The following is a 12,074-nucleotide window of genomic DNA, read 5'->3' as shown; positions in this document are numbered from 1 at the left end:
CCTGAGCCTCTTTCTGAGGCCCTTGGGGTTCTCCTTCTTTTGACATAGCAGGCACAGGGCTGAAAGGCGCCGTGTTCTCTCCCCTTTCCAGGCCACACAGTGCCCAAATCTGCCGTGCTCTCACGTCTGGAGGGAGGGGATTTGCCTTGGGGACTTGAGGCACTTGATGACCCGCCTGCAGAGAGGACCGCTGACGTCTGTAAAGGTAACTGTGGAAGGTTTAGAACTGGGAACTTACAGAGCAGTGCATTTTAAAATGAACCATGCTGGTAAGGGTTTAAATAAAGTAAATAACTTTTCCTAGTAGGTAACATATGAAACCTTTCCCACCAACTTTAACTCTTAGCAAGGTAACATATTTCCACTTCATGCATCTCATACCCAATTCTTGACTCCATCGTTTCTCTCTGAGTTTCCGCATCACCTCCCTCGGGGCGCCTCCTCCTGGGACAGGACGGGGTTCTTCCGAAGCAGTGTTTCAGCGCTCCCTGGGTGCCAAGCTTTGTTTAAGACTCTCTGGAGGACATGAGTTGTGGAGGCAGATGTGAAAGCTTTTTAAAAATGTATTTTGAATGCTTCTGTTGGTTCGTAGGCAGTGGGCTGTGGGAGCACAGCAGGAGAGGCTAGAGGAATTCCCACTTAGGAGCTCAAGTCATGCTTCTCCGGGGACAGGGTCGTTTGTTCCAAATTGGACAGGTTACATTGGAGACCACGTGGAGAAAAAGAAAGTAGGTTATCTGGCCTGAGGAAGGGAATAAAAGATGCAATAAATCATTGTGAAGAACTTTGCAGCTTAATGTGCAGGAGAATCACCTGGTTGGCAGGGGGGCACTATTTAAAAATGGATATTTTTGTCCTAGAGCCTGTCTGTAAGTATTCTGTCTTTTCTAGTAAGCAGTGCAAATGCAGGAGGCTTAGGCCTCAAAGCCTAAGCAGGACCTCCTAGAATCCGAGGCTGGCATAGAGTCTGCAGGCCCTGACCCGCTTTATCTAGCTGATGGCGAAGGGGAGTGTAGTGGGTGTGTCTTACCCACCCAGCATTGTGTGGAGTGTCTAGGATGCAGGCTTGGTGGTGGACCTGAGGGCTCTATCCTGAAGAATTTGCAGCACAGGACCAGGAATGAGAGAGCAGGCAAAACCACGTGCGGCAGGAGCAGTGACCCCTGCCACTAGTGACGCAGGCCCGTAATGGCTGTGTCTTAGAAGTATTAACACAGTATGTGTGGTTTGATTGGCATGAAGGAAGTTGAAGACATAAGATCTTGTTAAACTATTATATAAGAGGCATTACCTTTTTAAAAATATTTTATTTATTTTTATTTTTAGAGAGGGGGGAAGGAGGGGGAGAGGGAGAGAAACATTGCTCAGTTGCCTTGCCTCTCGCACATCCCCCAACCGGGAACCTGGCCAGCAACCCAGGCATGTGCTTGGACTGGGAGTCAAACCAATGACCTATAGCTTTGCAGTCCGGCGCTCAGTGCACTGAGCATACCATCCAGAGCAGGAGGCATTAACTTTTGAGTAAGTGAATTGGGAAGGGGATAGTGGTAATGCAAAAATGGAAGAGGAAGGAGTGTGTGGAGGTAGAATTGACCAGATCGTGATCAAAACTTGTCCATAGGAGGGAATAGTTGAATCAGACAACACTGGCAAGTCATGGCACAGGAGGAGTTTTCTGAATGCACATGAACTCGGATCTGAGCACAGCCTGGTTTCCTTTAGAATATGGAAGTGGATGGCTGGAGCAGGCTGCGGAGGAGGCGGGTGTAGAGTCCAAGGTCACTGTCAGATCTACAAGTACAGATGCAAGTGTACTGCGGAGTTTTAGTTGAAGTGACCCCCGGGGAGCAAAAAGGAGGGCTGAATCTTAAACATTAAGGAATACTTAACTTTAGTGAGAGAAGGAAGAGAAAGACAGGTAGGGGGGATCACCAGGGAAGGAGCTGAAGCTGGGGGCAGCGCTTCCGGGGAGGTCACCTGCAGAGAGGGAGTAGATGGGAGAGGACAAAATTGAGACAGAACTTTAGCCTTTCTTTAATTAGTTTAGAAATGAAAGAAAGTACAGTGAATAGTGGCAACTGTTTTTCAAACTCTTTTTTGATTATGAGCTTCAGTAGTTGTTACATTTTGCATCAAAACCCTTTATACTCATATGTCCTCGGAAACTGGAATATTAGGAATCAAAATTTACCCTTGGCATTACAATGCGTGTGAATCCTATTCTATGCAATTCTAATATAGGCCAGTGTGTTTCATTTTTAAAATTGTTTGATGTGTCAATTTCACAAAATGGTAAGCCATTTGAAAAACACTTCTATGAGAAAAAAATTGGATGTAAAGGGGTGATTGTTATGCCCAAGTGGATTTGAAGATTTAAAAAGGCTGAAGAAGACAAGGGGTGATACAGCTGCTAGAGCAGGGTATCGGGGAAGGGAGGAGACGGTGTCTGGGGTCGCTGGGAAGTGTGAAGCTTGAGGCGGGGCTCGGGATAAGAGGATGTGGGACGGAAGGGAAGGAAGCGGAGGGCGCTGCCGCAGGGCGTCTTTGATTTTTCAGCGGGAAAGAGGGATAATCACGGGAGAACTAGGAAGGTGGGGGTTGCTTGGAAGAACTGTGGGGATTTTGATCCAGATGAATGGCGGAGTATGGGGCAGCAGGGAAAAGGAGCGTTTTCATCACAGATTGCCCAGTCCCGATTGTATAACCCTGAGCAGCCTGCTAGCGAGAAAGAGGCGCCGGGTGAGAACAGGCCACTCTTTTCCAGACCGTTGATTACCCTGCCTACTCCAGCTCGGACCTCTCCTCCTGAAGCCCTCGCTCGTTTAACTCACGCTCAAAGGATGAACTTCATTAACCAGCAGATAGCCAGATAACCCAAATTAATGTTAAAACAAAATTAGTTAAGCGTTTTATATAAAATAGATTGGCTTTAACTTAATACATCATCCAATGTTCAGGAACACAAATGCCATTTAAAAAAAATATTTTATTTACTTATTTTTAGAGGGCCACGGAGGGGGAAAGAAAGGGAAGGAAACATCAGTGTGTGGTTGCCTCTTGCACGCCCCCACCTGGGGACCTGGCACTAGTCCACTAACTCACTCCAGCCAGGGCCATGAATGCCATTTTATAGGTGGCCGTTTGTCTCCTTTGTGCTAATATGAGGAGGAGTACCCTGCAGTCTCTAAGTAAACTGTGTTCTACCCATTCCAGAGCAGCAGACTCTACTTAGAACAGCAGTTTCTGCATATTCGAGGGGCAGACTTTTTTGAGAGTCTGATAACAAGGCAGCAGTGGCCAGCAGTGTTAGGGCATTCTCTTGGCACCCGTGGAGGACCAGCGGTGATTTCCTCTAAGCGCTTCTGTGATTTTCTTTTCTTTGTCTTGCCACAGCCCAGTGCCGTTAGTGCTCAGTGTCTCCAGTCTTTGGGGACTTCTGCAGGGTATGACTTTTTTAAAAGAACAACAATTCATTCATTGCCTTTGCATTCTGACTGCGGTTTTGCTCTCGGACTCTGAGTTTTGCCAACCTCAGTGTCACTACTTACTCTTAAAGCCTGTACCTTCTTTGATAGTTTGTAGGCCTATGACTGTCATAAGGTCAAAAGATACTAGAACAGACGAGGACAAAGTCATTCAAATATAGAGTCTGGAATAGCTTAGGAAGCAGTCTGGTGTGTCATGTGTCCACCAATACCTTGTTCTACCTCAACAATTCTCTGCCTGTGTGGTATTTGGCACTTTTCTTGCTATCAGGCCTGTGTGGAGTTTGAAAAAACAATCTCTGTAAGCCCTATAATATTCAATGCTCTTTTGTTTCTAGTATAATTCTCAGGTGGCACTTGTGTTTTCTGTTTGTTATGTCAGATACTGAGACCAGTGTTGAGAATGAATCCAGGTCAGTACAGGGAATTTCTGAAAACAGAGACGTGGTGTTGTCTTGTGGCCCTGCTGAAGAGTGCTCTTCTGAGAACCGACCTCCTAGAAACGTGTGAACGGGAGAAGCATCAGGAAATTTCCACAGTGAAAAATGTTGCAGGAAAGGTTCCAAGAATCCACCATGATAGGAAACCCTTCAGATGTGAGGTGTGTGGAAAGTATTTCAGCGATTTTTCTCACTATGTTAGACACCAGAGAATCCACACTGGGGAGAAACCTTGCAAGTGTAATGAATGTGGAAAAGCTTTTGCTGTTAAGTCAACGTTAAGTCAGCATCGGAGGAAGATCCACAGTGGAGAGGAACCCTATCAGTGTGGGGAATGTAGAAGGAGAGCCTTCAGTGATTATGGAAATCCGATCAGGCATCAGAGAATCCACAGTGGGGACAGACGCTATCACTGCAAGGGGTGTGGAAAAGGCTTCGCCAGCAGTTCCCAGTTTGTTGCACATCAGAGAATCCACACTAGGGGGAAACCTTATGCATGTAATGAGTGTGGCAAAAGCTTCGGAAGGACTTCTATCTTAGCAAACGTCAGCGTATTCACACGGGGGAAAAGCCTTATTCTTGTAAAATATGTGGACAAGCCTTTAATTTGCATGAAAAACTAACTCAGCATGAGAAAGTTCACAGCAAGAAGAGACCCTTTGACTGTGTAGACTGGGAAAGCCTTCAGTGCTCAGGACCAATTAAAAAGGCATCTCCGGATCCATACTCAAGAGTCTCACTATGTATATGATACATGTGGAAAAGTCTTGACTAGCAAAAGAAATCTCCAGCATCAAAGACTCCACACTGGGGAGAAACCCGATGAGTGCGTCAAGTATGAAAAGTCCTTTAGGACTTCTTCCCAGCTAGGTGATCACAAGCATGCCCACCCTAGAGAGAAACTTGAATTGGACATTTGTTGTTTTGGCCTCCCAGAGTTTTTTACCCCTTTCAAGTGGTAACAGTATATTAAATTTCCTTTGGGATTTCATCTTCTCAGGAGCAGAGAATGTGTTACACAGGCCTGCTCAGGATCACGTTCCTTCCTACTCGTTTGTTCAGATGTTGATAGGTGACCCAAGATGGTCCAGTTAGAGTCCCAGGGTGTGGCCAGAAGTAACAGGAAGAAACACTCTTCTCCTTAGTCTTTCTTTTTTTTTTTTTAAGATTTTATGTATTTATTTTTAGAGACAGGGGAAGGGAAAGGAAAAGAGAGGGAGAGAAACATCACTGTGTGGTTGCCTCTCGCACCCCCTGCCCCCACTGGGGATCTGGCCCGTGACCCGAGCATGTGCCGTCACTGGGAATACCACCAGCGACCCTTTGGTTCTCAGGCTGGCGCTCAGTTCACTGAGCCACACCAGCCAGGGCTTCTCCTTAGTCTTGAAGTTGAGAGGAATTCCTAGATTCTTGTGGAAGCTGAGAATAGAGTCAACACAGCAGAAAAGAAATCAGAGTTGGAGAGTAATCACCCTTGACAATTCTGTTTGAACAATTATGTTATGTCATAACTGAAGCTAGAAATGCATCTGGGTTTTTTAATTCCAGTAACCAATAAATTCTATTTTTGTTTTTGTTTTATTTTGGTTTTTGCTCAAGCAAGTTTGAATTAAGTTTTCTTTCCCTGGAACAGAGAGTCTTATCAGAGTAACAATAATTATGTTTTAATTTGCTAATCTTCAGGGATAACAAACCTGAAGAAGGAGAAATGTTTTGTGGTTGTGATGTGTGGGGAAGTCGTCTGCACAGCACCAGCAGCCTCCGTGACTGTAACAGTGGGAACCGCACTGGAACATGCGACAGCCCAGGCCACACGAGAGCCCCAGTGGATGGAAGTTTTAACAGCTTAACTTCTATGACAGACGTTTTAGGGCAGCACTATAAAACTATCAGTGATCCATCCTCAAGAGAAGTCTTAACTGTGTAACCAAAAGCCATCACTAAAACTTTCATTTTGTTGACTCAGTTTTTGTTTGGAATGGATACTATTCTGGGCATTAAACTGGTAAATGCCAGGCTGTCGTGGCTTTTCCAGCTTGGTGATTATCAGTTTGTCTAGAATAGCATGCCCACCCTGCCCCTTGATCTGATTAGAGGACCAAGGAAATACTCTGGGTCTCACTACTAAGAGAGTGCCCAGATGTCTCAGGAGGAAAAAAAGCTGGCCCTTTTCTTTGGATGATGAATGTAATCTGCACCCTTTTTTCTCCCATGTGCCCTTTTGCTGCCAACCAAAATGGCAGTCACCCTACCTAATTTCAGACTTTACCTGCCTGGGTGGCTTTGCCACCTTTTCCTTACTTGTCAGCAATTGGTGAGCACCCGTGTCATGTGCTTGGACTGACCATTAAAGAAATAGGTTGGGGGGTCACTTTTTAAATACACTTTTAAAAAATTGAAATATAGTAGACACAGAAAATGCACAAGTCATAGTTGTATGACTAATTAAAAAAAAAGCACCTTATAATCACAAAAATAAGGAAACAACATACTAGCACCCTGATAACCTCTCTGTTTCCTGTTTTGGTCGTTACTTCTTTGTCATTCTGACCTGCATTCTGACTTCTGCTACCATAAACTTTTACATAAATGGGATCCACACTCTAGGTTCATTTTCATTGCTGTGTGGTATTCCATTACCTGAATACACCATAATTTATTGCCTCCTGGTGGTAGACATTTGGATTATTTCTAGGGGTATCATTTTGAGGCCAGAAAATTTAAAAGTGACTCAGAAAAAAGACAACAGGTTAGAGTAAACAGGGTCAGGGACTTGGTTTCATGTGTTGCTCCATCAGCTATAGCTGTCCTTTAATGAATGACTGTCACAGCAGTAATATTTTTTGGCACTTGCCATATGTCAGATACTTTCCGGACTTAATACAACAACTTTATGAAGTAGGAGCTGCAGTGAGCTCCCTGTTAGAGCTGAGGGAACAGGTTAATTAGGTCACCCCAGGACACAAGGAGTAGAGGTTCCAAAAGGCAGCCCAGCCTCAGGGCCCATGTTCTAGCCCTCACAGCATTGCCCCGTAGAGACTGGAGGTCTCTGGGAAGACTGTCTTGGTAACAGAAGAAATGGGGTTGTTTGAGGAGACTGATTAGCTCCTTAGGGGGAGAGGAGAATATCAGGGTCAAGTCAAGAGAAGGGGAGGCTGTGCCTGACTGCACAGAAAGGGAGGTCGATGGGGAATAGGCAACAGGGAGGGAAAGCACAGGCTGAAGTTCAATAGTCTCCAAGTTATGGACTCAGAAGTTTCCCAGGATCAATTTTTGACTTAATGTCTTAGATTATGAGTTAACTGGTCCAAGTAGGTAGTATTAATTTTAAACTCAGTGACACAGAATGGGATTGTGAATTCTTAGGGGGATGTCCCACTACCACTCCAAAACCCAGGGAAGGACCATACCCTTTTTTTTAAAAAAAAAATCTGTTTGTTACGGGCAATTTTCTAATTTATCCTTTCATGGGTCTAGGCAGTTGGGTAGGTATATGTGTGTGTGTGAGAAGCCCTAGTTTCTACTTCTTCGTGCAAGCCTCTTAAATATTGTCATCCGACCTCCTTAGAGAACAAGATCTTCAAATCCCCATCATCACCACTCACGCTGGCGAAGGCATCAGCTCCGCTAATCTCTGGTTTTAGTTCATTTTTGGTACCTGGGTATGCCTTCCCTTGAGCCAGGTTTGTGGAATGATGTTGCAGATTTTATCTTATCCTAATTTCTAGATACTAGTTTATATCAATCATGACATTGCCTGAAATGGAACCCTGCCTAATATTTTTTGTCTTAAAATCATTGCTATAATAATATAGCTGTACTATTTTTCCATTCTTTAACTTTTTATTTTTCAGAATTTATTTATGCAAATATAAGCAGACAGGAATACATTTTTTTTTGTCCATTTCTGTACAAAAGGTGGCATGTAGATACTCCTGCCCTTTACTTTAAATTTTTAACTTAATATGAATTAGGTATTTTTCCATATTAATATATAAAGCCCAAGTTTTTTAAAATTATTGTTTATACTGTTACAATTGTCCCAATTTTTCGTACTTTGCCCCCCTCCACCCACCCACTCTCCACTTCCATAGTCAGTCCCCCACAACATTGCCTGTGTCCCAGGCTTCTTCATGCAGGTTCTTCAATTAATCCCTTCACCCCCTTTCAAATAGTCCCCGCCTCCCTCCTCCCCTCTTACCATTGCTGGTTTATTCCATGAGTCTATGCCTCTGTTTCTATTTTGCTCATTAGTTTATTTTCCATTCTTTAACGTAATCCTTTTGCATTCTTAGGTTTTAGTAGTGCCTTATAGATATATAACATTTTTTTCCTAGATAAACTTTAGAATCATTTTCACTAGTTCCACTACAAACCCTAGTGGTATTTTATCTGAATAGACCAATTTATCCCACTTTATTCTTCTTTATCAAAATTGTTTGAAATTTGATGAACAGATTAAATCAAGATGAATACCCTTCCTATTGAAAAATTACCCATGCCTTTCCATTTATACAAGGGTTTTGTTGTTGTTTTAACCCCTAAATATTTAAATTTTTCTTCATCTGTGTCTTAAACATTTATTATTAAACTTATTCCTAAATTTTTTTGGTTGCTTTGTTGCTTTTGTACGTAAGATCTCTCCCTACCCTCCTATATTTCTCCAGAAAATAGATTGAATGCTCAGTTTATTTAATTCACAATATCAATAAAAAGAAATATTTTATAACATTGAAACATCCTTAAACTCCTAGAATGAAGCCTAACCAGGCTTCTATTACTTTCCCATAGTTTTCAAGAGGAGAAGCAGGCAGAACAGTTTTTATTGTCATCTTAATACAAGGAACACCAAAAAAAAAAATGTTTTAATGTGAGAAGATTTGTCCATTCTCCCTAGTGGGCAGAGAGGAAAGGTTTAGGGAGGCCCTGGAACCGTGGGGACAGAGGGTACAGGAGAAGCAGCCTTATAGCTTGGTGGGAGGAAACGTCGCTGCCAGCCCCGTATATGGATAGATTTCCAGAATACTGACATGTGAAAACCAGCCTTAAGTTTTGAAGTACGTTGTGTACTTTTTCCATCATCTCTCATTCCTAGGGGTATTAGGATGTGGTCTTGCTTACTGATTCAAAGAACCCAAATCAATGTGGTTTAAGTGTGGTGAAAACTTATCTCTCACTTGTATATCATCCAAAGGTGAGCAGTCTAGGACAGATACAGCAGCTCCATGACTACTCCTAGCTGCTGTGTCACCTGCAGGGGCCACATCTTCACCCACATGGTCCAAGATGTTCACCTCCTTGATGGCATTCCATGTAATTGATGGGGGGTGTGGTACTGGCCCAGGGAGGGCGTGTCCCTTCTCTTTAAGGGCACAGCATCACTTCACTTCAACAGGGGCCGGGAAGCGTGTTACTTTTCCGGGTCTGTCTTCGTCTTGCTAGAGATTCTGTTACCATATAAGAAGGGGAGAACAGAGGTGGACAGTGAATGTGTGGTCTCTGCTTCTGTGTACCTCCTGCGGAACTTTTGTACCTTGGTGTATGCCTGTCTTAGAAGTCAGAGCTTCGTGGTTATTTAGGAGGCCTTATTTTCTTACCTATAAAATTAGGTGACTGGTTTGTGATCCAACATTTGGGGCCAGCATTCCTGTGACACTGATCTGCTAATTTCTTCCTTTAAAAAAAAAAGAAAGATTTTATTTATTTATTTTTAGAGAGATGGGAAGGGAAGGAGAAAGAGAAAGAGAAAGAGAGAAACATCAAGTGTGAGAGATATATCAACCAGTTACTTCTCACAAGCCCCCAACCAGGGACCTGGTCTGCAACCCAGACCTGTCCCCTGGCTGGGAATTGAACCGGCAACCCTTTGGTTTACAGGCCAGCACTCAATCTACTGAGCCACACCAGCCAGGGCTAATTTCTTCCATAGACAATCCTTTATTCCTAGCTAAAGGTCTACTTTCTGAGCCTAGGAAGTGGACACAACACTTACTGCCAAGAGCAATGTAGTCCCCAGCAGTCACTCTGCCCAACTGTGGGACCACTTTCCTATCTGAATGAGAGATGGGTAAATTTACATAGGTAAATTGCTCATTTTGGGAAATAGTGATGATCAGAATCGGGGCAAAGCAGGGAAGGGCCCCTGACAATGGTCAGTGATCCCAGGCGTAAGACATATCCCAACTCCAGTGACACAGAAAGAAGGGTTCTACCCTGGAGTTGGAGCTGAGGCCTTTGGATTATGTCAGCAACAAATATTTATTGCACACCCACTTTGTGCCAGGCCTTGTGCTTTAGCTGAGGATAATGATGTTGAACAAGATACAATAGACATAGTCCCTGTTCCCTGGAGTGACCAGAGAAGACATAGTGAAATAGTCACCATTAAATAAGCACAGAAGTGTAAGCACTGAGAAGGACGGAGTGCTGTGATGCCTCATAACCAGCAGGCTTCCGTTACACTGGCTGGTCAGGGAAGACTTGCTTTCCAAGGGAAATAGAATTTGGGCTGAGACCATGTAACAGTCAAGACAGAGGGTGGGAAGGAAAGGGAAGAGCATTGTAGGTTTAGAAAACAGCCTGTTCAGCAAGAGGGGCTGAAGTAGAGAGATGGGGGAGAATGGGAGTGCCAAGAGGCTGGAGAGGTGATTGTGGGCCCCTCCAGCTACCTACCAGTGCAGGGAGGGATCAGCTGGAACGAGAAAGACAACACTATCTGGGTTGGGAAGGACCCTAATGGTGGTCCAATCCAGTGGCTTTTAGTGCCACTTACCATCCCCAAGGGTTCATTTTAGGAGTTTAAAGAAGGTTTTATTTATTTTTAGAGAGAGGGAAAGGGAAGGAAAAAGGGAGAGAAACATCAATATGTGAAGGATATATTGATCAGTTGCCTTTTGCACAACCCCAACTGGGGATCTGGCCCGCAACCCAGGCATGTGCCCTGACTGGAATTGAACCAGTGATCTTTAGGTTCACAGGCCAGCACTCAGTCCATTGAGCTACTTGAGGATTTTCTGGGAGTATTTTTTGTTACAGGGTTTAGTGGTGGTGCGTGGAGACCAAGAGTGCCACAAATCCTGCAATGTACAGGATGGCTCCTCCTATTGAACAGTTTTCACAGACATTCCTGTCTTCTTTGACATTTATGTAGGTAAAAACTGCTTATAAAATACCTGAATCTAGAGCCCATCTTTCAGATAAACTCAATATGCTTTTGCAGTTTTAACATATGCTGTTTCTCCAGGAATATGATCAAGACAAGATTGTACTGTGTTTCATTTAAACTTTAATGAAAAGGGTTCACCATTTTGGATCCCACCTTGTGATTTTTTGAAACAGCAATATTAAGTCACAGCATTGTGGCTGTGGCATTCAGGCACATTCTAAGTGAAAAGGAAAAAATCTGACCGCTTCCTATGTCTCCTACAGCAATAGCCATGACCAAACATTTACACATTTAAATGCGGGGGTTTTTCCATTTATTAATCTAGACTTTATTGAGGTCCTATCATGCTGGAGTGCCAGGGTTGCGGTGTGACCAAGAGACATTGTACTCGTCCTCATAAAACTTACAATCTCACAAGGGTGACATTTCTGTATCTCCAAGGAGAGATTACCTCCACCCATATTGAACTTCCTCTGCAGTCTGACTGTCCTTCATTAGCATGCAAACACCACAGTAGAAGACAGGGATTTTGCTGGCATTGTTTTATACTGGATTTCCAGTTCCTACCGCTGGCTGTGAAGGTGGGTGAGGAGAAGGCTGTCCCCAGTCTGGAGAGGCGGAGAAGGATTAGAATCCCCTCTCCAAACCTCACAGAGACAGGGTCGCGGGTTAGCCCGATTGGAGCTCCCACTGACCACTGCTCCCCTAGTTGCAAGTCTCAGGAGGCCAGAGGAGAGAGAGAGAAATAGTGTCCTCGTACAGGCCCCCAAAATGTTAGGTGATGTGGGCTGTAAAAGAATTCACAAAAAGAGAAGAAAGTGTAGATAGTAAAGCTTATGTCCACTCTTCAAGAAGGGAGAGGGCGCATTGTGCAGAGAGATACACCAGACAATATATGTTTTAAATTACAAATTATTTTCCATTTATTTATCCTTTATTACAGTTAAGGCATTAGTTTTTAAAATGTAGGTCGTTTATATTATC

This window comes from Pteronotus mesoamericanus, unplaced genomic scaffold (genome assembly GCF_021234165.1).
Source record: "Pteronotus mesoamericanus isolate MK-2021 breed Mesoamerican mustached bat unplaced genomic scaffold, CSHL_Meso_final contig_52, whole genome shotgun sequence".
In the NCBI taxonomy this organism is placed as follows: Eukaryota; Metazoa; Chordata; class Mammalia; order Chiroptera; family Mormoopidae; genus Pteronotus; species Pteronotus mesoamericanus.
Note: the sequence above shows the minus strand (reverse complement) of the source record.